We start from the raw sequence: 16,395 nt of genomic DNA, 5'->3' as shown, positions 1-16,395 counted from the left end.
ACTCCATGGACTGTGAATAGACAATAAAGACAATATATGGCAGATCTGTGAAGCCAATGGACAGTGAAAATTCTTTAGTTTCAGAAATGCAGCTTCAGGCTCTAAAGAGTCTGAATTAATGGCACATTATGTTGCAACTAATTTAATAGAAAATCAAATATGCATTGCCCTTACAAAGTTCTGTGGAATGAGTAGTGCTGGAATGGATGTCAGAAGGAAACAAACAGATTTCATCTCTCTTCAAGAATAACACAAAAGATATGGATTAGAGCACATGTACTGTAGAAGTTGAAGTTACTATTTTTCTCTGCATTCATGAAGCTGAGGGAGATACTCTATTCTTAAAAACTGACACATTTATAGGGGAAATTTATCTTAGCAAGTTTTGCTGCTTCTGTTTTTTTCCCCTGTTGTTCAGGATGTTAAAAAAGGCAATTTCTTCTTAAAATATCACTGTTAGTCCTTGAACTACAAGAGTTGATTCAGGTCAAAAATTTCCCTATACAATCTGATTGACTTCCATTCCTCAAGCATTAGGTATTTTAACACACTTGAAAGATATAAATGGAACACCTATACATGTGTTTTCAGACAACAAGTCATGGTTTCTCAGTGAACATGTACCTAGTCACAGTTTCTTTATTACAGTAAATTCACGAATACAAGCCGCACTGAGTATAAGCCACATCTCTGGGTGTTGGCAAACATTTCGGTTTTTGTCCATAGATAAGCCGCACCCGAATATAAGCCACTTTGTCGTTCGCAGCGAGGACCTGCGTGCAATTAGTAACAGAACCGCGGGAGGGCGGGGTTTACTGGCTGAGCTAAGGCTGTGCAGGCTCGGCCCGCTAGGGGCCGCTGACGGGGCCAGATGGCCCAGCCCGGCGCTGCCGCTCGGGGCCCGCCGCCGCTGCCACTGGGCTTGGTCACCCCGGGTCGGCGCTGCCCTGCGGTGGCAGGCAGGGACGGAGCTTCCCCTGCTCCTACGGCAGCGGCGACGGGCGGGGACGGAGCTTTCCCGCGCCCGTGGCGCCGGCGGCGGGCAGGGACGGAGTTTCCCCGCTCCTGCCGCGGCGGCGGCGGGTGGGGACAAAGCACCCCGTCGGCTCCCCGAGCCGCGGCAATGGCTGTGCGGGGCTTCCGTCAGCTCCCCGGGCCACAGCAATGGCGGCGCGCGCTTCCCCCCCCTCCCCGAGCCGCAGCAATGGCGGCGCGCGCTTCCCCCCCCTCCCTGGGCCACAGCAATGGCTGCACGGGGCTCCCGTCGGCTCCCCGGGCCACAGCAATGGCGGCACGCGCTTCCCCCCCCTCCCTGGGCCGCAGCAATGGCTGCGCACGCTTCCCCCCCCCTCCTTGGGCCGCAGCAATGGCAGCGCGGGGCTCCCGTCGGCTCCCCGAGCCGCAGTAATGGCGGCGCGTGCTTCCCCCCCCTCCCCGGGCCACGGCAATGGCTGCGCGGGGCTCCCGTCGGCTCCCCGGGCCACAGCAATGGCTTCCGCGGGGCTCCCGTCGGCTCCCCGAGCCGCAGCAATGGCGGCGCGGGCTTTCCCTCCCCTCCCCGGGCCACAGCAATGGCGGCGCGGGCTCCCCCCCCCTCCTTGGGCCGCGGCAATTGCGGCCCGGGTCTCTCCCCTCCTCTCCGGGCCGCAGCAATGGTGGCGCCGGCTTCCCCCCCCTTCCCCGGGCCGCAGAAATGGCGGCGCCGGCTTCCCCCCCCCCTCCCCGGGCCGCGGTAGGGGCGGCCCGGGTCCCCCCTCTCCTCCCTGGGCCGCAGCAATGGCGGCGCTGGGCCCCCCCCGTCTCTCCCCTGGGCTGTGGCAGAGGAGGAAAGAGAGCTCTCCTGCCTCTCTCCCCGCCCCCCGTTCTGCCTACACGGAGCCAGGCTCCACCCGCGGTGCAACAGAGTAGCGATTTGTAACAATCGCAAAATGCCGACTTTGCAGCTGCTCGGCTCAGCACTCTGGCAGGCACTTCTGAGGTTGTATTAGCCGCTCCTGATTATTAGCCGCATTTCCGGTTTAGGAGCAAAATCTTAGTCAAATTGGTGCGGCTTGTATTCGTGAAATTACTGTACTTGTTTTGTTCTTATGATGGTGAGATGAAACCAGTCTTGAGTTCCAAAGGAGGAAAGAGGAAGGCAGGTATCAGAAGCCTAACTTTTGAGTCCATTTGAAAAAAATTTATTCAAGATACATTTGGTATTTTCCTAGAGGCTTCAAGAGGCCACTCAAGCACTCATTTCAATCTATGAAAAAATTATCAGACAGAGAATTACATTAATTTCTTCCAGTATGTATCTATTTTTTTCTCTTTGAGCTCACCTGATGGTAGCAGGAGATGGGCTGTCAGGGTGCAAAACTCATTCAAATTGCATATGTTGCAATTAGAATGCTAATTACAGGGAAAAGTGTGACTTCCTTCATGCTCCAATGGCATTGTCCTGGAAAAAGGTGGAGTTACACTTTCAGAGGATTAGGAGGAAAAACCTATATAATGGTGTCAATAATATATTACAAAATAAAAAGTATTTTTTAACTACTATGTATATGTTGTGTATCCCGGATAATGTAAGAAATTTCAGTATAGAATTTTGCATTGTATCTAGCACACGATTTTTCAGGTGTTTTTAGAAACTTGTTCAGGTTAAATGATCCCTGAATTTATCCCATTAAACCAAAGAAGCTTGTAAGATCAAAAGTCTTTGAAGTTACTCAAAAGACCCGACTAACTTGGCAAAGTTTGAGGGGGCTGTCTGTCTCCTGAGGACAATGAATAGGATTGAAGGGCATATGCAAGTGCACAGAATTCAGATGGGTGGAATGTGTCAAATCACTACTGCCAAAGCACAACTGTCGGCAAAGCAGAGGCAAAATTTTGTACCACAAGCAGACTAAATACCTTTCTTTAATGTGTGTGGCACATTTGATAGATAGAAATGGACATAATTGTACATTATTAGGTTTCTCCTTATCTTCAAAAAGCTCAGAAACCATGAGAGAGGATTAAAATTAAATAAAGATGTTTGTGGCGTGAGGGAGACATTGTTCTTCTGTAGTAGCTGTTTGTAATCTGAAACATATTTATCTGACAGTTTTTCTGTATTTTAAAGTATATTTTACAGAAAAATAAACAATATAAAAATCTCTTCACTGGCTTTCACTAGTATTTCTTAGAAGGTTTGGAGAAAACATTTTGTGAATGCTAAAGATATTGACATCTCCGAATCAATATCAAGACTTCTGAAGTTTCTGACAGTCTCTATCGTCATATACTCCTGATTGGGATGTACAGTAATTTCACGACCATAAGCACACCAGACTATAAGGCGCACCCCCCCGGAAGCCGGCACATTCCACAACTTTGTAGATCATATAACGCACACCGGACTATAAGGCGCACTTCTTTTTTTTGCAGCGAGGATCAGCCCCCAGCTCCCTCCGCGTGGTTGCTGGCTGAGGCCCCGCCTCAACCCAGCAGCCATGGGCCCGCCGTTGCTCCGCCCTGCCTCCACGGGGCCGGGGTATGCCTGCCGGGGCTCTGCCCCACCTCCACGGGGCCGGGGCATGCCTACTGGGGCTCTGCCCCACCTCCTACCTGGCAACCGTGGTCCTGCCAGCTCCCCCTGCGGCTTGCAACTCTCGCTTCTGGGTTTGCAAATTTCCAAACTTTGTCCATTATATAAGGCACACCAGACTATAAGGCGCACTTCCGGGTTCGGGGGAAAATTTTAGTCAAAAGGGTGCACCTTACAGACGTGAAATTACTGTACTCTCTGTGCTGCTGTTTGGAATTTCTGGAAGCCAAGAGTTGTGTGATATTGCTAAAATTGGAGTCGGTTTGCTTTGTGTGGATGTCCAGGTCTCAGGGTGGACACCCTGGTGTAAATAAGATGCTCCATCCATGGTGCTAAATTATTTTGTGCTAATATTTTCTGAGGGTTTGCTTCAAATTGATCCCCAATCACTTGTCATGGACCAGGGAGGAGTGGATTAAGTTGAATAAGGAAAGTCCTCCAGGGGAAAAAGAAAATCACAGACCTTGTTGGCCATGTTTTAAAACTATCCCTGTTATTTTACCATTTTTTGTGATAAATCAGAGACTTTTTGAGTTGGAGAGAAAGAAATATTTTGGGGGCATTGCAGTATGAGACATTGATGAAATTTGGTAATTGGATGCTTTTCTCTAGTTACACATGACCATTTTTGCTTTTTCCAACACTCAGCCATTTTCATATGAAATTTTGCTGCATACTTACAATATGTACTGACTGACTAGAAATAGATATACTTTGTCATTTATTTGCATCTGATCTTCACAAATGTCCTTCAGATGTGAAATGGCTTCCCTAAGGCATGAGCAAACTCCATGACCTTTTCAATGCACAGAGCCTGTTCATGAGGCAAAGACACAAACCTGACATTGATGAGAAATTATATATTTTATTAAAATCAAAACAAATCACTCATGGTCTTCCCCCAAACCCACTCCCCACACCTTGCATCTTAGCACTCTTTATATGGAGTTCTTATTTTAGGGAAGCTTATTATTGCTTTTCTGCATATTGAAAACTTGTTTCTACACTACAGAAGGTAAAACTTTTGGTATTAGTCTTCGTTATCTTTTTTAATAATGGAACTGATGGCACTGTACATCCAAAGGTTTTCCACTGAATATGTTTCTTTATTTAGAAGAACACAGAATATGTTCTTTCAGATCTTTTAATAGGGGTGTTTTATCCATCTGTTCACTTCTCCTATGCGTTTTTGTTTTGAAACTATTTTTCATTCTCTCATGATTTAAAATTATAAAATGATCCAGCCATGAGCTATGATTTTTAGACCTTCACACTGAGGTAAAATAATCTTCTGAGGAATCCTAACCTTTCCAAAAGCTTTTGATGTTTAATATCTTGTTACATACAGGCAGGTAAGCAGTGATTGCATTCTGTGTTTCAGTGTAACATTCATGATTGGCTTTTTGTTTGAGTTCAAGCAGAAAAAGAAATTAAAGGATTTATATTTTTTTTCCAAGGTGTAAGAGTGGTTATAGAACTGGTCACATTTCATTCTCTTCACTTTTGTCACCAGATAGAATAAATAATACCACCAACTGTCTTCTGTGGTTGGAAATACATAAAAGTAACTCTGACCAACAAACTCTATGGCTATCAATATGAAATTTCATTTGTACCGAGACCTTTCTAATCATGGTCCCTGAAGATGTAATAAATATTTTGCATTCAGGGTGGGGAGGTTTTAAATTTTTCCTTGTACATGAAACGTCTCTTACTGTTTACAGGATTTCAGGTGTTCTCTTAGAGTAGTCTAACTGAAGAGCAATCTATTTCAGCTGTAGGCAAGGAAGTAAATGGGGGAGGAAAACCATTCTTGATAACAATCATGTATTCTTTGTATAGCATTTCCTTAGCATTTCCATTATTCTGTCTTTTAGTCAGAGAAAACAAAAGATTTTTTTTTCCATTCTGAGGCTTTTCAGCTGAATTCATCACTTTGGAGATCCTTTTCTCAAGCCTTTGGGGGTCCTTATATGAAGCCTAGGTTTATTAAAACTCCTAGAGTTCTTTTCAAATGCAACTTCTGGAATAGCTAAATTCAAAACGAAATAAAGCAAACTGAAACTAAATATTCAAGAATATTCTTTTTTTATCTTTGTAACTATCATTGCCAGATCAAGGTGATAGTAATTGATGGTAGGTAATTTAATAAATTATGGTAAATATGCAGCTTTTTGAGAGTAACTAAGATGTTTGAAGATGTTTATATTTTTCATTAGTTTTTGTATTGCAGGCTTAATATAAAGATTGTTAGATTAGATACATAATAAATTTCCTGTTTTTAGTGTATACACTTGTGCTAAAGCATACCTCTAATATTTTCATGAGTACAAGTCTCTTTCATCTGAGTCCTACAATATGCTTTCAGCCAACATATCTGCATGCTGTGCGGTAGAGAATTTTGTAACACACACTTTAAGAGTATCTGTGTGTATGCATATACACACGCATATCTCCTTTATAATCAAAAGAATTTCCTTATATTTTTTCAGTTCAGGCCTGATGTGATTAAAAGTGCCTTAGAGACTGATTGTGAGCAGACACATGAAGAGAGCTTAGGAAATAAGTGTGCAGTGTTATGCTTGTGCAAGAATGGCATCAATAGTGATGTGAATGAATGGATTGTGTTCCCCTACACACAAGTCCAATGAACAGTTAATGAACACCAATAGATCCATGCTATAGTGGAAAGAATTAAAGAGGATACAGTGAAATGATGGGCCACTGATCTTTGACAGGCACAGGAAAAGAACACAGTCCCCTGGTTAGCTACATAAAGGGGTAAGGAAGGGAAGTAACAAAGAGAGCACATTATACCATGACAGGTTCAGATGTTAGATATATGCATGCCTGAGCAAAAGAAACTTTTTAAATGTGTGTGTATGTTACTAATTATTTATACCCTTCATCAAACATTTAGCACATTTAGCTATGGTGAATATACAATTCAGCACACTTGGGCACTGATTCCCATCTTATATTTATTTAATGCTCTTTTCAATAAGAGTAGCTGAAAAGTGTAAATGAAAACATTTCTCTGCTGAAGTCCATGGAGGTGAGAATTTGCTGCTGACTTTTTGAATTACTGCCTTGTTTCAAGTAAGTGTAATTCTGCTATAGCTTAGTGAATGGGCACTGCTGGTCTCTGTCCTTCAGGTATTAAGCAGAAAAATAAAAATATAATAATTTTTTCCCCCTCCTGATGCTTAGTCAAAAAATCTTTTAAAATTAGGTTCAAATGACAATGCAAGGCTTTTTTTCATTCCTTCAAGTCCATCTCTACAAATTATTAAGAAAGTTTCTAATACAGAAGTTGGGCAATAGATATTTGCTCTTTAACTTCAATGGGTGCCTCTGTCCCTGTCTCTTCACTGCATTATTGGGGTGCTTTTTTAGGTATTTAGTTGGTCCAATATGTCCATAATATTCACTGGCTGTGATATTCTCCTCCTGAGCAATACTCAGGAACCTGAATGCTGTTGGAAACACAACTGAATACAACATATAATAAGAAGAAAGAGGACTTAGAAGAGGCATAAATGTATACGTGTACTATACTTCTTCTAAAGCTAATTGCTAAAGTCCTTTTTGCTCCTCTCCAGAAACATCACATAAATGCAGTACTACAAAAAGTGAAAAAGTATCTACAGAGCAAGTCAGCTGGGAAATCCCTGCTTTGTTTGAGATTGTGGTTCTTGTTTTGCTTTGTTTTTTTGTTGTGTTTCGTTTTGGTTTGTTTGTTGGTTTGGTTTTGAGGGGGGTTTTATGGTTTTTTTTTGTCTAAAGAAACATTTTCATGAGGGAAAAATTATATTTTTGAAGGTTTGCTTTTCTTAAGTTGAAGTGTGAATATTTTAATGCTGCTTTTCCTTCATCCTCATATGCAGTATCTCCTGTTCTTCTAAGAAAACTCCCCACAGTTAAGTGAGATGTGCCAGCCATGTAAAGTGAAGGGTCTTGTAGTTTCCATTCTTATATTTTTATAGCCAGAGAAGAAGTCAAGAGTAAAAAAAAAATGGTAAGGAGAAATTTGCCAATTCATCACCTGTGGTTCTTTTTTCTGTGAGTCTTGCAAGCAGAACTTAACTGTTGTATAGTGTACAGGGTTGGTTCTGCTTGGGTTCTTTTAAGTAACAGAATGTTCACTTGATATTAGAATTGCTACACAGCATTTGGTAATAGGTATATTTTATATTTTATCATACATTTTGTGTTGATCTTTGCTGGAAAACTGGTAAAAGAAATGAGGAGCTCAACAAGTTCCTATGAAAATCAAAATTTGCTTTTCACATACTCCATTATTAGGCCTTAATAGATAAAAAGTAGCAGGTATACAAACCATCTAGAATATTATTTTGACTTCTTTTTCTTAGAGTTTTTATAAACATGGCCATCCTGACTGGATATTTTTTCTTTTTCCTTAAAAACACCATATTGGTAATGTTCTTGCAGAAAAAAAATAAGATATTTAATTATACTTCTTGGCAGATCGCTCTCTCTAACCTTGAAATATTAGTTACTGAGCAGACCAAAACACAGAAGTGCTATTCCTTTCCAGAGGATGAAATAACAGACAAATTAACCAACAGAGTGGCATTAAAATGGTTAGGTGGAAAGCTGTAGGTTTGGTCTGTTGTCTGACTACTCTGAACTGACTCCTTTACAAACACATTTTTGAAGAAGAGTTTTCAAGTGGAGCTAAAAGAAATTTTTGTCAACACTGTTACTAAAAATGATTGAACTTTTTCTTGTTCCTAATGTCTTAGTTGTATTTTCCTACTTGTATCAGAAACAAATTATGAAAACATTTTCCAGGTACAGGATTGTCTTCCTGGTAGAATTTCTCCTCCAATCTAAAGGTAAGAGTATAAGTGAAATCTATTTCAGATGAAGAACAAACTCCATTAAGATAATCTCCTGTATGTGTGAAAAATGACAACTTACCTATTTTACTGCAAAGTAACAGGGAACCTATAGAAGTCTTCCCACCGTTTATCAGCAGTTTTGACAATGGACCCTTCTTAACTGCAAAAAGGGTGAGTAAAGACTTGTGAGAAGGTCCAAGCCTGTGCTGAATTCACTCTTCACTGTCTTCAGTACTAAAAATAAAACTGATGAGTATAGAAAAAAATGTTACATGGAGGAAATGAAGTAGTAAATAAAGAAACCTTCACATGTCCCTAGATCTGTTCTTTTCTAAAATACACTGAGTGCAACACGGAAATTAATGGGTAAATGTACTGGACTTGAAGTGTTTGATCACAGAAGAAATCAGTAAATGGAGAAGAAAAACATTCTAAAGGAAGAAAGATGATTGATGACAACAATGAGAATATTAGAGGTGATAAGGTCAGTGTCATAACCACAGTGGTTTGCTATTATTCCATTCATCACATGCTATCTTCAGTGCTGTTCATTGTCTCTCCTTGAGGAGGAAAATGCATCTTTGGTAAGAAGAGTGATGAAGCAGACATGAAAGAGAATGCAGTTGCATTATGTCCCATAGCTGGCAGCACTTTGGGCTCTCATCTGTTAGGGGGAAGGAGCAGAATAGCATGGGTATGCATTAATTCACCAAAAAATATCAGAAGTAATCTTCTTTCTTGTCTCTTCACCAATGTCATGTTCACTGTGCCTACAATGCCTTGAAAGGATTAGAAGTTGCCTGACTTCCATTAATGCGTTAATAGCCTTTTCACAGTTTCCAGGAAAGGAAAGAAAGAGGACCCTGGAAACTACTGACCTTTAGTGAAATAATGGAAAAGATTATTCTGGGAGTTATTGAAAAACACCTTGTGCACAATGCAGACATTGGTCGCAGTAAGTACAGCTTCATAGGGGGAAGTCCTGTTTTTGTTAAACCTGGTAATTCAGTTGATCTAGAAAAGGCAGTTGATGTAACCTCTTTGGACTTCAGCAAGGTTTTCAACATTGTCTCTCATAGTATCTCCTGGACAAAATGTCCAGCCCACAGCTGGATAAACACAGTATGCGGTGGGTGAGCAACGTGTTCATGGGTCAAACACAAAGGGTTACATGACGTCAGATTGGTCACCTGTCACTAGTGGGGCTCCATGGGGCTCCATCCTCATCCTGGTTCTCTTCAGCATCTTTGTTAATGATCTGGATGCAGGACTTGAAGGAATACTAATTAAGTTTTCTGATGACACTTAGCTGGGAGGAGCTGTCAACTCCCTCAAGGGCAGAGAGGGAATTAAACAAATTAAAGAGATGGGCAATCACCAACCATGAGAAATTTGACGAGGGGAAGTGTTGGATTCTGTGCCTGGGATGGGGTGAGCCTGGTTTTTTGTGTAGACTGGGCAAAAAGAGGCTGGAGAATAGCGTCGTGGAAAGGGATGTGGGGGTTCTGGTCAACAGAAATTTGAACACACTTTAGCAGAGCCCTGGCAGCCAGGAGATCCAGTGGTGTCCTGGAGTGCACCAGGCACAGCATCACCAGGAGAACAAGGGAGCTGATTGTCCTGCTCTGCTATCCACTGGGGTGACCTCACTTGGAGACCTAGTAGCAGTTTTGGCATCCACAATACAAAAAAGACATTAAGCTGTTAGAGTGTCCAGAGAAGAGCTTCAAGTATGGTGAAGGGTCTGGAGGAGAATTGTCATGAGGAGTGGCTGAGGTCACTTGGCTTGCTCAGCCTGGAGGAGACTGAGGAAGTCTTCACTGCAATCCATAACTTGCTCATGAGGGAAAGTGGAGGGGCAGGTTCCGATCTCTTCTTATGACCAGTGACAGGACCTGAGGGAATGGTCTGAAGCTATGTCAGAGAAGATTTAGGTGGGATATTATGAAAAGATTCCTTACCCATAGGGTGGTTGGGCACTGGAAAAGGCTCCCCAGGGATGTGGTCACACCACCCAGCCTGACAGAGTTCAAGACACCTCTGGACAACACTGCCAGGTACATGGTTTTTTTTTTGGGGTGTCCTGTGTGGGGCCAGGAGTTGGACTCCATGATCCTGATAGGTCTCTTCCAACTTGTTCTATGATTCTATAATGTAAAAATACACAGAGACTGGAATGGAATTAGTGGCATGTACTGTATGTTATTTCCTTTGATTTTACCTATTGTCTGTCAGCCATTTGTGTCATGCTACAATAAACAAAGTTAAGCAGTCCTTTGGTCTGACTGAGCCCTGCTCTAAGGGTAAAGGGCTGAGAGAAATATTTGGATATGTAAGACCAGGATGCTTGCAGGGAGAAAATCATTAAAGTTTTTACCGGCAAGAAAATGAAAGAATCAGCATGTAAAAGGCAATATTGGACTGCTGTCTAGGAAGAAAGAGATATGAGTGCCTTAAAATAAGTTTAAATCCTTCAGATGTGATATTTCTTCTCACTTGTCCCGCAGTGAAAATAGAGGCTGCTTATGGAGTTTGATGTCCTGCAGTTTCAAAACAGAGTGAAAAGTCCATTTTCATAATACTTGAAAGATTGGAAATCATTAATAATTTTGTTGCTTTAAAGACTTTAAAGATCAGCAATAGCTGATCACTCTTCTGAAAAGTTTCTGGCTGTTGAATACTGAGAATGACTAAGGCACTTTGATGCATCCCTCTCAATGACATTTTTCTTTGCACTGTGGTTTCTGGAATCAGGTCTAAAACCTTACTTTTTCCTCTTTCAGGCTAGCAACTGATCACTGTACCAAAAAAACCCCCCTAAAAAGCAGCTATGTGTATGTTCTCTGCTTTGGCCGAATGAACATTAAATTTTGCTGTCATTAACAGTAACCCATTTAAAACACAAATAAAAAACATCTGCAGTAATTTCCATTAATATGTCAGCATTTATCTTGTCAACACATAGTAACTTCTGAGATTCTACAGTTATTTACTTCCCTAAGTTTAAAAAGAGGAACAGCTTTGCTGCTGATGCTAAAGGAATATAATTAGAGAGGAAAAAAAAGACATCTGTTAGGTTGTTTGAAAAATGTTTTTTTTTGAAATTTAGGTGACACAAAAGTGTGCAGTGTCTTTTACACACATGTAAATTGGGGAGAGATAAAGACATTTATAAACAATTTTGCAGGAGTCTAGTTTAAAAAAAAAAAGAGTGCAGAGTTGCAAAAACTTAATGAGTCATCAAAGAAGGTTGAGCTGTTCAATGTCTTTTCAATGGAAATCATTTTTCCAGACCACTGAGAGATAATGGTAAAATGAAATGGCTCATCAGTGCCATAAGGATTTTTTTTAAAAATGCAACCAGGTTTTGGTACTTTGAAACTAGAGAGCTTACAAGCACTAGAGTCACTGTGATTAGCATATATGGTATAGATAGTAAAGTCAGTGCCATGAAAGCAAGTCTTGGTAACAATCGCAAGCATGTTCCTATTTGCTTGGTGGTTTTTTGTTTTGTTTTGTTTTGTTTTTTGTTGGGTTTTTTTTGTTTTGTTTTGTTTGTTTGTTTGTTTTTGCCTGGCATGAACCTGACAGTATGTGCTTTTATTAAGTTCATATCTTCTGAGAACCCCAACAGGCATTTCCTGATTGAGTTGTATATTACACTCATCTTTTTTCTAAGGATGGAAAAGTGAGTTCAGCTAAAATAAGAGTTGACCAAAATTTTTCTGGGAAAAAACTCTAAAAATAATCATGCATACCCTCTTCCTTTCAGGTGCATACAATATTGCATTTTCTTATTTTCTTAAAGCTACTTATGTCCACAAAGGCTATGCATTGGGGTTGTTTCATCAGAAGGAAAGACAGAGATCCAGGACCAGGTCCAAACACCACAGTTTTCAGACACTATTTTATATGCCTGAGGCATGCCATGGAGATCTTGCAATAACAGTTTTACCCACATCCCACATAAGGCAAATACTATACTATGTAATGAGTATTTATACCCTGACAGCAAAATGTAGCCTTCCCACTTGTGTTGAGTGGTGTCTTCATATTTCAACAGGAAAAGATGAGGAACAATGAAATAGTGTTTTAATAGCACTGAATGATGATGATAGGAATAAAATGTGCAACAGCTAGATGACTATGTCTGATGTGGCAGTCAGTAACAGCAAGCAGGAATAAAAATAAGTTTTGCATGGAGGCTGCTTTAAAAATTTATTTGGCATTTTCATTTTGTTTTGCTGTTTTTTTTCTTTCTAGGAGTGGAGTACAATAGTATTGCAAATAGATACAGATGCAGTGTGGAAAGGAATTACTTTGTTTTAATAGGGGTAATGGAACTGCCTCTATTTGATGCATCATATGTTGAGTGTAGCTCTTGGCGCCTCCTGCTCAAAGAAAGGACAGCATTGACTGGCCCGCAGTGGTGGATCTGCACACTCTTGGTCATGCAACCACAGTGACATCTGAGCAAGACAGAAAGATGTGCTGTTGGAGTTAATGACTAGAGTGAAATAGGAGCAGACCCTTTTCAGACAAGAGAAGTTGAATTATCTGCATTTCAGACCTCTGTCTTGTTATTGGCCTGAAAGGAATTCTCAGCTGAGGAAAACATTGCTCTCTGTCACTCGATAAAAGATTTAGTTGTCACTTTAAGTACACTAACTGAAAGAGAACTTGACAACCATTTCACACCATATGGTATTTCCTGCTTCAATTTGTTTTAAATGTTCAGATTCTTTTTATACTACATGGCCTTAAAAAAAAAAAAATCTTGCTGTTTCTCCAGCAGATGAATAGTTTCAGTAGTACCACTTCTATTAATATAAAGGTACAGTTTCAAGAAATAAACCCTAATGTGGAGGCTGCTCCATGAAAAAAAAGTGTATTTCTTAAGCATCTTATCTGCTGATTTACTTCAGTCCATCTTTAGGTAAGCCAAAGATGAAAGTAAAAAAAAAAATTTCTAGAGGAAAAGGCAGGGATATGAGCTCTCAGGAAGAGACAGGCAAATAAAATTTAAGCTAATGGATGGAAAGAATCTATCAAAATAGTTTAGATTTTTTAAAAATCTCTGGACAATGCATTTCCTTTCAGAAGAGAACAGATAGAGACCTGCCTAACCTTGCCTATACCAAAGATATGCATTCTAAAAAATATGCTGCTATGCAGTTCTGAAGTGGTTAAATAAAGTTTATCTTTACAAATTAGGGTGTTGAATATGGTAGACAATGTAAGTAATTAGTAACTATCATGTTAAATTTAGAAGGTTTATATTCACATCCTTTGAAACTAGTCCATTATAGTGTTCATGAAGTTAAAAGCCTTTATTTTGCCCTTTCTTTGTCATTCCCTCTTTCTCATGCCAACAGGAGGAAACAATTTTCTTTTTCATGACATAACTTGTCCTGATAATGAATAATGCTGATTATAGGATGCTTCCAGAGAATGTAAGGAATTTGGGTGGATGACAATGTGGGATTTTCAACAAGTTGCCTATTGGAAAGCACACTATTTGAAATTGTTATTGTTAAGGGAATTCAGGAAAACTTTTGAGAGTGTTACCATAGAAGGAGAGAGAATTGCTGAATGTGTGTCCCTAGAGATGCTAGAAAATCCAAAGTTACTCTTTTTATCCACTTGTCAAACGGTTTTTCTTTTTCATTTTTTTCCATAGCAAAAGAAAATATGATTTATTTTTGTGGTCTTTACTTCAACCAGGATGGTTCTAGTGAGAAGGGAAAGGAGGATGTGTCATCCTTGTATGTACAGTTGCTCAGCTGTGGAAAGAACTAACCAGCTAGTATGCAACTTCCAGCAGACTTGTACAAACACTGGCCTTAAAAAAGTACTACATATAAACATAGAAATGTTGAATGGTTTGGGTTAGAAGAGTCATTAAAGATCATCTAGGTCCACCTTCACATGCCATAGGCAGGGACACTTTTCACTAGACCTGGTTGTTCAGAGCTCCATCCAGCCTGACCTTAAATATTTCCAGGATGGGGCATCTATGCCTTCTCTGGGAAACATCTTCCAGTGCTTCTCGATCCTCACAATAAAGGATTTCTACCCAATATCTAATCTAAACCTACGCTCTCACAGTTTAATCTTCATGAGAGATGAAACACAAATAGTAGAATCATTTGTATGTGTATTTTAAAATGTTGCTGATATTTTAACAAAAGAAGAAGAAGATTTTAAAGAGATAATAAAGCAAAATATCAAAATGTTTAGGATACCTAAAAATTTCTGTGAATGGTATACTATCTGTTCAGGCTTTCCAGGAAAATCTTAGGGCAATGTGGAGATAGACATGATACCTTAAGGAATGTTTATGACTCTAAATAAGTAAATAAGTAAATAAAAAGTCTTTACACAGCCATTTCATGCTTTGATTACAAAATTATTTCATTACAGTAATGATGAATATATTGGAGGTTATATCAGCCCCCTCATTTCTACATTAGAGTCAGGAATGGCTTTTTGTAAGGCATTGTTTTTTATTTGCTGTAATTGAATTGTTTGCGACTTAGCCAAGAATGAAGAATTCATTGTCTTTGGAGAATAAACAGAGACAGAAGTTACCAATTCTTCTGCATCTTCTCCTTGGAGGACAATCCAATGAAAATAAACTTGCAAAGTAATGTCTTTGTGAATTAGAAGACTGTATGATTTGCTAGAGCTACAAGCTATTTATTCTTTGTGTTTTCTCTCATACTCTGGCTTGTTTACATTAGCAAGGAGTGTTCCTATGCTCTTGTCTTGAAAAATACTGCTGGCATATGCACGAATGCATGAATATGCAGTTTTCTTAAAGAAATTGTATGATAATGGTTGCCAACTTATCCTGATGCAGTTTTTTTTTTTTTTTTTAAGTTGACAGAACTTTTAGATTGGTCAAAAATCTTGTTCTTTTATTGAACATAAGGAATTTTGAATTAGCCAGAAGTGAGACTTGTCAATCTAGTACAGTTTTATATTTCCTTTCAAAGGAATTATCTTTGATTATTTGTCAAAATACTTGTGAGAGTGATATGACCTATTTTGATCAAAAAAAAGGAATTTAGCTGCATTTTTCATTTGACAAACAAATAAATAAATTTAATATAAATTATCAGCAAAACAGAGATTTTCTTCTTCTGAAATGTATGTGGGTTTCTTTGGTTTTACTGCAAGAACATTGTGATAGTTACTGCTGCATACTTGTAGAAAGATGAAAAGGCTGCCTTGCAGTGAGAGTGACAGATAGTTAGTAATATTTTAATCAAAAAGTCTGCAAAATGAACCAGGCACCAGCTCACCACTAGAATCCTGAGGAGTTAGAGGTGTGCTGAAGACCTGTGGGCATAGATTATAAGGTTGAACAGGGAAAGCTAAGGAAGAAGATAAAAGACATCTGTGGTTTGGCTGGCACTTAACATGAGCCTGTGCGCATGGGTTGCTATATTTAATATTGATAACTCAGCCAAGATGCATTGAAAATTAGAAAATTTTAAGATTGGAAGCTGTTTAGTAGTGGGGCAGTTTTAGAGACTCTAATTATGTGTCTTCTCTTTTAAAGTATTTCTCAGCAATGGTGAGAGATCAAAATCATGCCTTTTCAGAAATAAGAAAAGCAAGCTCAGAAAGGTCCTTTTCTTTCTAAACGCCAATCTTCTAGTGTCCCTTTTGATTACAGGATTACTGCTGATCTGTGATCTAGATCGAGGAGTCAGGTAAACCTCAAGTCAGACAGGGTTGTGTGGTAGATTATTGGCTTGTCTTGTCTTCTTTCTGAGGAAGCTAATGGACATCATGAGGGCTGTGTCTACACTAATTAGCTGGTTTAGACCTCTAGTGCAGTTTTGGAGTGATTCCTTCATCTGTCTTCACTTACCAAGCACTGTTTCATTTTCCTGTGTTTGTCAGCATGTAAAAAAACCTTACTTCTTATGAAGCAAGGGAAATCAG

Source organism: Catharus ustulatus, chromosome 1, assembly GCF_009819885.2.
Source record: "Catharus ustulatus isolate bCatUst1 chromosome 1, bCatUst1.pri.v2, whole genome shotgun sequence".
NCBI lineage: Eukaryota > Metazoa > Chordata > Aves > Passeriformes > Turdidae > Catharus > Catharus ustulatus.
The sequence above is the reverse complement of the archived record's forward strand: the minus strand, read 5'-3'. Positions refer to the sequence as shown.